Here is a 10,386-nt window from a genome sequence, read left to right as displayed (position 1 = left end):
GTCTACTCACTCAATGCTGCGGACACCAGGTCTACCCAGCCATGAAACGGGCAACAGGTCTACCAACTCAATGCTGCGGACAACAGGTCTACCCAGCCATGAAACGGGCAACAGGTCTACCAAGCTGCGGACACCAGGTCTACCCACGGCTTGCTGCGGACAACAGGTCTACCCAGGCATGAATCGGGCAACAGGTCTACCAAGCTGCGGACACCAGGTCTACCCACGGCTTGCTGCGGACAACAGGTCTACCCAGCCATGAAACGGGCAACAGGTCTACCAAGCTGCGGACACCAGGTCTACCCACGGCTTGCTGCGGACAACAGGTCTACCCAGCCATGAAACGGGCAACAGGTCTACTCACGGCTTGCTGCGGACACCAGGTCTACCCAGCCATGAATCGGGCAACAGGTCTACCAAGCTGCGGACAACAGGTCTACCCAGCCATGAAACGGGCAACAGGTCTACCAACTCAATGCTGCGGACAACAGGTCTACCCAGCCATGAAACGGGCAACAGGTCTACCAAGCTGCGGACACCAGGTCTACCCAGGGTATGCAGCGGACACCAGGTCTACCAACTCAATGCTGCGGACAACAGGTCTACCCAGCCATGAAACGGGCAACAGGTCTACCAAGCTGCGGACACCAGGTCTACCCACGGCTTGCTGCGGACACCAGGTCTACCCAGCCATGAAACGGGCAACAGGTCTACCCACTCAATGCTGCGGACAACAGGTCTACCCAGCCATGAAACGGGCAACAGGTCTACCAAGCTGCGGACACCAGGTCTACCCAGGGCATGCTGCGGACAACAGGTCTACCCAGCCATGAAACGGGCAACCGGTCTACTCACGGCTTGCTGCGGACAACAGGTCTACCCAGCCATGAAACGGGCAACAGGTCTACCAAGCTGCGGACACCAGGTCTACCCAGGGCATGCTGCGGACACCAGGTCTACCCAGCCATGAAACGGGCAACAGGTCTACCAAGCTGCGGACAACAGGTCTACCCAGCCATGAAACGGGCAACAGGTCTACCAAGCTGCGGACACCAGGTCTACCCAGCCTTGAAACGGGCAACAGGTCTACCAAGCTGCGGACACCAGGTCTACCCAGGGCATGCTGCGGACACCAGGTCTACCCAGCCATGAAACGGGCAACAGGTCTACTCACGGCTTGCTGCGGACACCAGGTCTACCCAGCCATGAAACGGGCAATAGGTCTACCAAGCTGCGGACACCAGGTCTACCCAGGGCATGCTGCGGACAACAGGTCTACCCAGCCATGAATCGGGCAACAGGTCTACTCACGGCTTGCTGCGGACACCAGGTCTACCCAGCCATGAAACGGGCAACAGGTCTACCAAGCTGCGGACACCAGGTCTACCCAGGGCATGCTGCGGACACCAGGTCTACCCACGGCTTGCTGCGGACACCAGGTCTACCCAGGCATGAATCGGGCAACAGGTCTACCAAGCTGCGGACACCAGGTCTACCCAGGGCATGCTGCGGACACCAGGTCTACCCACGGCTTGCTGCGGACAACAGGTCTACCAACTCAATGCTGCGGACAACAGGTCTACCCAGCCATGAAACGGGCAACAGGTCTACCAAGCTGCGGACACCAGGTCTACCCACGGCTTGCTGCGGACAACAGGTCTACCCAGCCATGAAACGGGCAACAGGTCTACCAAGCTGCGGACACCAGGTCTACCCAGGGCATGCTGCGGACACCAGGTCTACCCAGCCATGAAACGGGCAACAGGTCTACTCACGGCTTGCTGCGGACACCAGGTCTACCCAGCCATGAAACGGGCAACAGGTCTACTCACTCAATGCTGCGGACACCAGGTCTACCCACGGCTTGCTGCGGACAACAGGTCTACCCAGCCATGAAACGGGCAACAGGTCTACCAAGCTGCGGACACCAGGTCTACCCAGGGCATGCTGCGGACACCAGGTCTACCCACGGCTTGCTGCGGACAACAGGTCTACCAACTCAATGCTGCGGACAACAGGTCTACCCAGCCATGAAACGGGCAACAGGTCTACCAAGCTGCGGACACCAGGTCTACCCAGGGCATGCTGCGGACACCAGGTCTACCCAGCCATGAAACGGGCAACAGGTCTACTCACGGCTTGCTGCGGACACCAGGTCTACCCAGCCATGAAACGGGCAACAGGTCTACTCACTCAATGCTGCGGACACCAGGTCTACCCAGCCATGAAACGGGCAACAGGTCTACCAACTCAATGCTGCGGACAACAGGTCTACCCAGCCATGAAACGGGCAACAGGTCTACCAAGCTGCGGACACCAGGTCTACCCACGGCTTGCTGCGGACAACAGGTCTACCCAGGCATGAATCGGGCAACAGGTCTACCAAGCTGCGGACACCAGGTCTACCCACGGCTTGCTGCGGACAACAGGTCTACCCAGCCATGAAACGGGCAACAGGTCTACCAAGCTGCGGACACCAGGTCTACCCAGGGCATGCTGCGGACACCAGGTCTACCCAGCCATGAAACGGGCAACAGGTCTACCAAGCTGCGGACACCAGGTCTACCCAGGGCATGCTGCGGACACCAGGTCTACCCAGCCATGAAACGGGCAACAGGTCTACCAAGCTGCGGACACCAGGTCTACCCACGGCTTGCTGCGGACAACAGGTCTACCCAGCCATGAAACGGGCAACAGGTCTACTCACGGCTTGCTGCGGACACCAGGTCTACCCAGCCATGAATCGGGCAACAGGTCTACCAAGCTGCGGACAACAGGTCTACCCAGCCATGAAACGGGCAACAGGTCTACCAACTCAATGCTGCGGACAACAGGTCTACCCAGCCATGAAACGGGCAACAGGTCTACCAAGCTGCGGACACCAGGTCTACCCAGGGCATGCTGCGGACACCAGGTCTACGCAGCCATGAAACGGGCAACAGGTCTACCAAGCTGCGGACACCAGGTCTACCCACGGCTTGCTGCGGACAACAGGTCTACCCAGCCATGAAACGGGCAACAGGTCTACTCACGGCTTGCTGCGGACACCAGGTCTACCCAGCCATGAATCGGGCAACAGGTCTACCAACTCAATGCTGCGGACAACAGGTCTACCCAGCCATGAAACGGGCAACAGGTCTACCAACTCAATGCTGCGGACAACAGGTCTACCCAGCCATGAAACGGGCAACAGGTCTACCAAGCTGCGGACACCAGGTCTACCCAGGGTATGCAGCGGACACCAGGTCTACCAACTCAATGCTGCGGACAACAGGTCTACCCAGGCATGAATCGGGCAACAGGTCTACCAAGCTGCGGACACCAGGTCTACCCACGGCTTGCTGCGGACACCAGGTCTACCCAGCCATGAAACGGGCAACAGGTCTACCCACTCAATGCTGCGGACAACAGGTCTACCCAGCCATGAAACGGGCAACAGGTCTACCAAGCTGCGGACACCAGGTCTACCCAGGGCATGCTGCGGACACCAGGTCTACCCAGGCATGAAACGGGCAACAGGTCTACCAAGCTGCGGACACCAGGTCTACCCAGGGCATGCTGCGGACACCAGGTCTACCCAGCCATGAAACGGGCAACAGGTCTACTCACGGCTTGCTGCGGACACCAGGTCTACCCCGCCATGAAACGGGCAACAGGTCTACCAAGCTGCGGACAACAGGTCTACCCAGCCATGAAACGGGCAACAGGTCTACCAAGCTGCGGACACCAGGTCTACCCAGGGCATGCTGCGGACACCAGGTCTACCAACTCAATGCTGCGGACAACAGGTCTACCCAGCCATGAAACGGGCAACAGGTCTACCAAGCTGCGGACACCAGGTCTACCCAGGGCATGCTGCGGACACCAGGTCTACCAACTCAATGCTGCGGACAACAGGTCTACCCAGCCATGAAACGGGCAACAGGTCTACCAAGCTGCGGACACCAGGTCTACCCAGGGCATGCTGCGGACACCAGGTCTACCAACTCAATGCTGCGGACAACAGGTCTACCCAGCCATGAATCGGGCAACAGGTCTACCAAGCTGCGGACACCAGGTCTACCCAGGGCATGCTGCGGACACCAGGTCTACCCAGCCATGAAACGGGCAACAGGTCTACTCACGGCTTGCTGCGGACACCAGGTCTACCCAGCCATGAAACGGGCAACAGGTCTACCAAGCTGCGGACAACAGGTCTACCCAGCCATGAAACGGGCAACAGGTCTACCCACTCAATGCTGCGGACACCAGGTCTACCCAGGGCATGCTGCGGACACCAGGTCTACCAACTCAATGCTGCGGACAACAGGTCTACCCAGGCATGAATCGGGCAACAGGTCTACCAGGCTGCGGACACCAGGTCTACCCACGGCTTGCTGCGGACACCAGGTCTACCCAGCCATGAAACGGGCAACAGGTCTACCAAGCTGCGGACACCAGGTCTACCCAGGGCATGCTGCGGACACCAGGTCTACCCAGCCATGAAACGGGCAACAGGTCTACTCACGGCTTGCTGCGGACACCAGGTCTACCCAGGCATGAATCGGGCAACAGGTCTACCAAGCTGCGGACACCAGGTCTACCCAGGGCATGCTGCGGACACCAGGTCTACCCAGCCATGAAACGGGCAACAGGTCTACTCACGGCTTGCTGCGGACACCAGGTCTACCCAGCCATGAAACGGGCAACAGGTCTACCAAGCTGCGGACACCAGGTCTACCCAGGGCATGCTGCGGACACCAGGTCTACCAACTCAATGCTGCGGACAACAGGTCTACCCAGCCATGAAACGGGCAACAGGTCTACCAAGCTGCGGACACCAGGTCTACCCAGGGCATGCTGCGGACACCAGGTCTACCAACTCAATGCTGCGGACAACAGGTCTACCCAGCCATGAATCGGGCAACAGGTCTACCAAGCTGCGGACACCAGGTCTACCCAGGGCATGCTGCGGACACCAGGTCTACCCAGCCATGAAACGGGCAACAGGTCTACCAAGCTGCGGACACCAGGTCTACCCAGGGCATGCTGCGGACACCAGGTCTACCCAGCCATGAAACGGGCAACAGGTCTACTCACGGCTTGCTGCGGACACCAGGTCTACCCAGCCATGAAACGGGCAACAGGTCTACCAAGCTGCGGACACCAGGTCTACCCAGGGCATGCTGCGGACACCAGGTCTACCCAGCCATGAAACGGGCAACAGGTCTACTCACGGCTTGCTGCGGACACCAGGTCTACCCAGCCATGAAACGGGCAACAGGTCTACCAAGCTGCGGACACCAGGTCTACCCAGGGCATGCTGCGGACACCAGGTCTACCAACTCAATGCTGCGGACAACAGGTCTACCCAGCCATGAAACGGGCAACAGGTCTACCAAGCTGCGGACACCAGGTCTACCCAGGGCATGCTGCGGACACCAGGTCTACCAACTCAATGCTGCGGACAACAGGTCTACCCAGCCATGAATCGGGCAACAGGTCTACCAAGCTGCGGGCACCAGGTCTACCCACGGCTTGCTGCGGACAACAGGTCTACCCAGCCATGAAACGGGCAACAGGTCTACCAAGCTGCGGACACCAGGTCTACCCAGGGCATGCTGCGGACACCAGGTCTACCCAGCTATGAAACGGGCAACAGGTCTACTCACGGCTTGCTGCGGACACCAGGTCTACCCAGCCATGAAACGGGCAACAGGTCTACCAAGCTGCGGACACCAGGTCTACCCAGGGCATGCTGCGGACACCAGGTCTACCCAGCCATGAAACGGGCAACAGGTCTACTCACGGCTTGCTGCGGACACCAGGTCTACCCAGCCATGAAACGGGCAACAGGTCTACCAAGCTGCGGACACCAGGTCTACCCAGGGCATGCTGCGGACACCAGGTCTACCCAGCCATGAAACGGGCAACAGGTCTACCAAGCTGCGGACACCAGGTCTACCCAGGGCATGCTGCGGACACCAGGTCTACCCACGGCTTGCTGCGGACAACAGGTCTACCCAGGGCATGAATCGGGCAACAGGTCTACCAAGCTGCGGACACCAGGTCTACCCAGGGCATGCTGCGGACACCAGGTCTACCCACGGCTTGCTGCGGACAACCGGTCTACCCACGGCTTGCTGCGGACAACAGGTCTACCCACTCCAAGCTGCGGACACCAGGTCTAACTACTCCATTACGCGGACAACAGGTCTACCCACTCCATGCGGCGGACAACATGTCTACCCGCTCCATGCTGCGGACACCAGGTCTGCCCACGCCGTGATGCGGACCACAGGTCTACCTTCGCCATGCTGCACGCAGCCCGGGTCGCACCGGAGCTAGGTAGACCCGGTCGCCGCGGCCGTCGCAGCGCCCTCGCCCTCGACGGCGGACCCACGCCGCCGGTCCCGGAGGCGGGTAGACCTGGTCGCCGCGGCCACGGCGGCCGCCCATCCCGGAGCCCAGTAGACCTGGCCGCCGCGGGACCGGCCAAGTTTCCCGGAGTCGTGTAGACCTGGTCGTCGCGGCCACGGCCGCCGCCGCTGCGCCTTCGCCGGCGACGGCGGTCCCACGCCACCGGCCCCGGAGCCGCGTCGACCTGGCCGCCGCGGGACGGGCCACGTTTCGCGGATCCGGGTAGACGAGGCATCCTTGTACCATCTCGGAGCCGGGGAAACCCCACAGCCTCTTAACGCTCCGGAGCCCAAGTGCTCCAGCAGCCTTGCCCCGCCCGGCAGAATCGATTTCAAGACCAAGACATATTTTCGACAACATTTTATTTCATCATTTCATTTCATTTCTTTTCATTTCATTTTATTATTTTATTTTATTTCGTTTTGTTTTGTTTTGTTTTGTTTTGATTTGATTTGATTTGTTTCATTTCCTCTTTGCCTTTTTTGAATGATTGCCTCTTCTATTTACTCGGAAAGAAAATCTTTTCCGGAAAACAAAACTCTTGCCAAATCTTATTTGTGATCCCTTTGGGCCCACAGCCGAGCTGACGGAGGGCCTGTGCCCGGTTCTCGCCCTGCTGACACACTGACCCCCCCAAACGGCGTCCTCCCTACCCCACGCCTCCTCCCCCGTCCCCCAGAGACCCTACCTACAGAGCCCCCCCCCCCCACAAAACAGAACCTCACGGGCCGCAGCACAGCCAGGGGAAGCACGTACGTGCAGCGAAACTCGGCCCAAAGCCGCCGCGCCCTGGCACAACTCGCCCTGCCCCTTCCCGCCCCACGGAGGCGGCTGCATCGAGGCGACCGGCGCCGCCGTCGGCAAGCGGGTGGCCGCTTTCGGGCCGGTTCTTCCGCGGAAGGTCTGCAGAGCTCTTGGGGCCTCGGCGCGGGTTTGGGGGGCCGTGAGGGCTCGCTGTCGAGGCGCCCGGGGCCGGCACGAAGCCGCCTGCCCTCTCCCTGTCCCTGCCCCGTCTTCCGCAGCCACCCATTAACGCTGGGGGCGAGCCCGCCCTCCGCCATCAACCTCCCATGCAGCGCTTTCAGACTTTCCCCGCCCCTGCCCATTGTCGGCTGGGGGCGCCCTGCCCCCCGCCGTCAGCCTCCCTGGCAGCGCTTTCAGACTCTCTCGGGCCCCTGCCCATTGTCGGCTGGGGGCGCCCCGCCCCCCGCCCTCAGCCTCCCTGGCAGCGCTTTCAGACTGCCTCGGGCCCTGCCCATTGTCGGTTGGGGGCGCCCCGCCCCCCGCCCTCAGCCTCCCTGGCAGCGCTTTCAGACGGTCTCGTGCCCTGCCCATTGTCGGTTGGGGGCGACCCCGCCCTCCGCCATCAGCCTCCCTGGCAGCGCTTTCAGACTGCCTCGGGCCCTGCCCATTGTCGGTTGGGGGCGACCCCGCCCTCCGCCATCAGCCTCCCTGGCAGCACTTTCAGCCTCTTCCTGCCCCCGCCCACGGTCCCACCGGGCAGTTTACACGGCGGCGGCGGGAGGCTGATGCCGAGGTCGGCAGGCGGAGAGCCTGGTGCACAAGCAGGGATGGCGGCGGGATGATTGGCGCCGTCTGTCCCTGGCCAAAGAAGCTCTCTGTTCAGCTTTCTCGGAGCCTTTTGCTTGGGTGGCGTTCCTTCCTCCTCCGCCCCGGCGCCGCTCAAGCCTGCGGCAGGGCGGCAGCGCGGCGGGTGGGCGGCCGGGGGGAGGGGGGAGGGGGGGGGAGGGAGGGAGCGCGCGAGCGAGCGAGCGAGCGAGCGCGCTGCAGAAATGAAGCCCGGAGCAGGGCCGCGGTCCATTCGAGCACGGGGAGGGGGCGCGACAACGCTGCCTGCTCCTGTCGGGGAGCGCTTGGGGAAGTGGGGTGCCGGCACCATGACGGCGGAGCGGACAGGGGCCGCGGCTGGGGAAGAGGCCGGCGGAGCTCGCCAGTGGATGCTGGCGCACGGAGCCGGCAGGGACACCTGGGCACGGCTGGGACCGAAAGTCGCCCGCCTTCACGCCCCGCCTTTCGCCGGGGGGAAGAAGACGCGAGAGCAGGGCTGCCTGCTGGGCTGCCAGTGCCCGCGGTCATGCCGGACGTGCAGGCCGACCGCCGAAGGCGTGCTCGCCGCTGCAGAGACGACAAGGGGGCCGCGCGTCCGATGGAAGAGACGGGGCGCCATCGCGCGGCGGCCGGGCTGCAAGGCCGGCCGACGGTAACAGGACTACCACGCCGCGGGCGGCCACAGACAAAGACCGGCCGAGGGCAACAGGTCTACCCAGCATTATGCCGGCCGGTACCAGGGCCGGCCGAGGGCAACAGGTCTACCCAGCATTAGGCCAGCCGGAAAGACGGCCGGCAGAGGGCAACAGGTCTACCCAGCATTCGGCCGTCAGGTACAAAGGCCGGCCGAGGGCAACAGGTCTACCCAGCATTCGGCTGGCCGGTAACACGGCGGGCCGAGGGCAACAGGTCTACCCAGCATTAGGCCGGCCGGTAACACTGCCGGCCGAGGGCAACAGGTCTACCCAGCATTAGGCCGCCACGTCCAAAGGCCGGCCGAGGGCAACAGGTCTACCCAGCATTAGGCCGCCACGTCCAAAGGCCGGCCGAGGGCAACAGGTCTACCCAGCATTCGGCCGCCACGTCCAAAGGCCAGCCGAGGGCAACAGGTCTACCCAGCATTAGGCCGCCACGTCCAAAGGCCGGCCGAGGGCAACAGGTCTACCCAGCATTAGGCCGCCACGTCCAAAGGCCGGCCGAGGGCAACAGGTCTACCCAGCATTCGGCCGCCACGTCCAAAGGCCGGCCGAGGGCAACAGGTCTACCCAGCATTAGGCCGCCACGTCCAAAGGCCGGCCGAGGGCAACAGGTCTACCCAGCATTAGGCCGGCCGGCAGAGGGCAACAGGTCTACCCAGCATTCGGCCGTCAGGTACAAAGGCCGGCCGAGGGCAACAGGTCTACCCAGCATTAGGCTGCCACGTACAAAGGCCGGCCGAGGGCAACAGGTCTACCCAGCATTCGGCCGTCAGGTACAAAGGCCGGCCGAGGGCAACAGGTCTACCCAGCATTAGGCCGGCCGGTAACACTGCCGGCCGAGGGCAACAGGTCTACCCAGCATTCGGCCGTCAGGTACAAAGGCCGGCCGAGGGCAACAGGTCTACCCAGCATTAGGCCGCCACGTCCAAAGGCCGGCCGAGGGCAACAGGTCTACCCAGCATTAGGCCGGCCGGTAACACGGCCGGCAGAGGGCAACAGGTCTACTCAGCATTAGGCCGGCCGGTAAAACGGCAGGCCGAGGGCAACAGGTCTACCCAGCATTCGGCCGTCAGGTACAAAGGCCGGCCGAGGGCAACAGGTCTAACCAGCATTAGGCCGCCACGTCCAAAGGCCGGCCGAGGGCAACAGGTCTACCCAGCATTCGGCCGCCACGTCCAAAGGCCGGCCGAGGGCAACAGGTCTACCCAGCATTAGGCCGCCACGTCCAAAGGCCGGCCGAGGGCAACAGGTCTACCCAGCATTCGGCCGCCACGTCCAAAGGCCGGCCGAGGGCAACAGGTCTACCCAGCATTAGGCCGCCACGTCCAAAGGCCGGCCGAGGGCAACAGGTCTACCCAGCATTAGGCCGGCCGGCAGAGGGCAACATGTCTACCCAGCATTCGGCCGTCAGGTACAAAGGCCGGCCGAGGGCAACAGGTCTACCCAGCATTAGGCCGCCACGTCCAAAGGCCGGCTGAGGGCAACAGGTCTACCCAGCATTAGGCCGGCCGGTAACACGGCCGGCAGAGGGCAACAGGTCTACTCAGCATTAGGCCGGCCGGTAAAACGGCAGGCCGAGGGCAACAGGTCTACCCAGCATTCGGCCGTCAGGTACAAAGGCCGGCCGAGGGCAACAGGTCTAACCAGCATTAGGCCGCCACGTCCAAAGGCCGGCCGAGGGCAACAGGTCTACCCAGCATTCGGCCGCCACGTCCAAAGG

The sequence above is a fragment of the Sturnus vulgaris genome, unplaced genomic scaffold, assembly GCF_052056855.1.
Source record: "Sturnus vulgaris isolate bStuVul1 unplaced genomic scaffold, bStuVul1.hap1 Scaffold_156, whole genome shotgun sequence".
NCBI lineage: Eukaryota > Metazoa > Chordata > Aves > Passeriformes > Sturnidae > Sturnus > Sturnus vulgaris.
The sequence above is the reverse complement of the archived record's forward strand: the minus strand, read 5'-3'. Positions refer to the sequence as shown.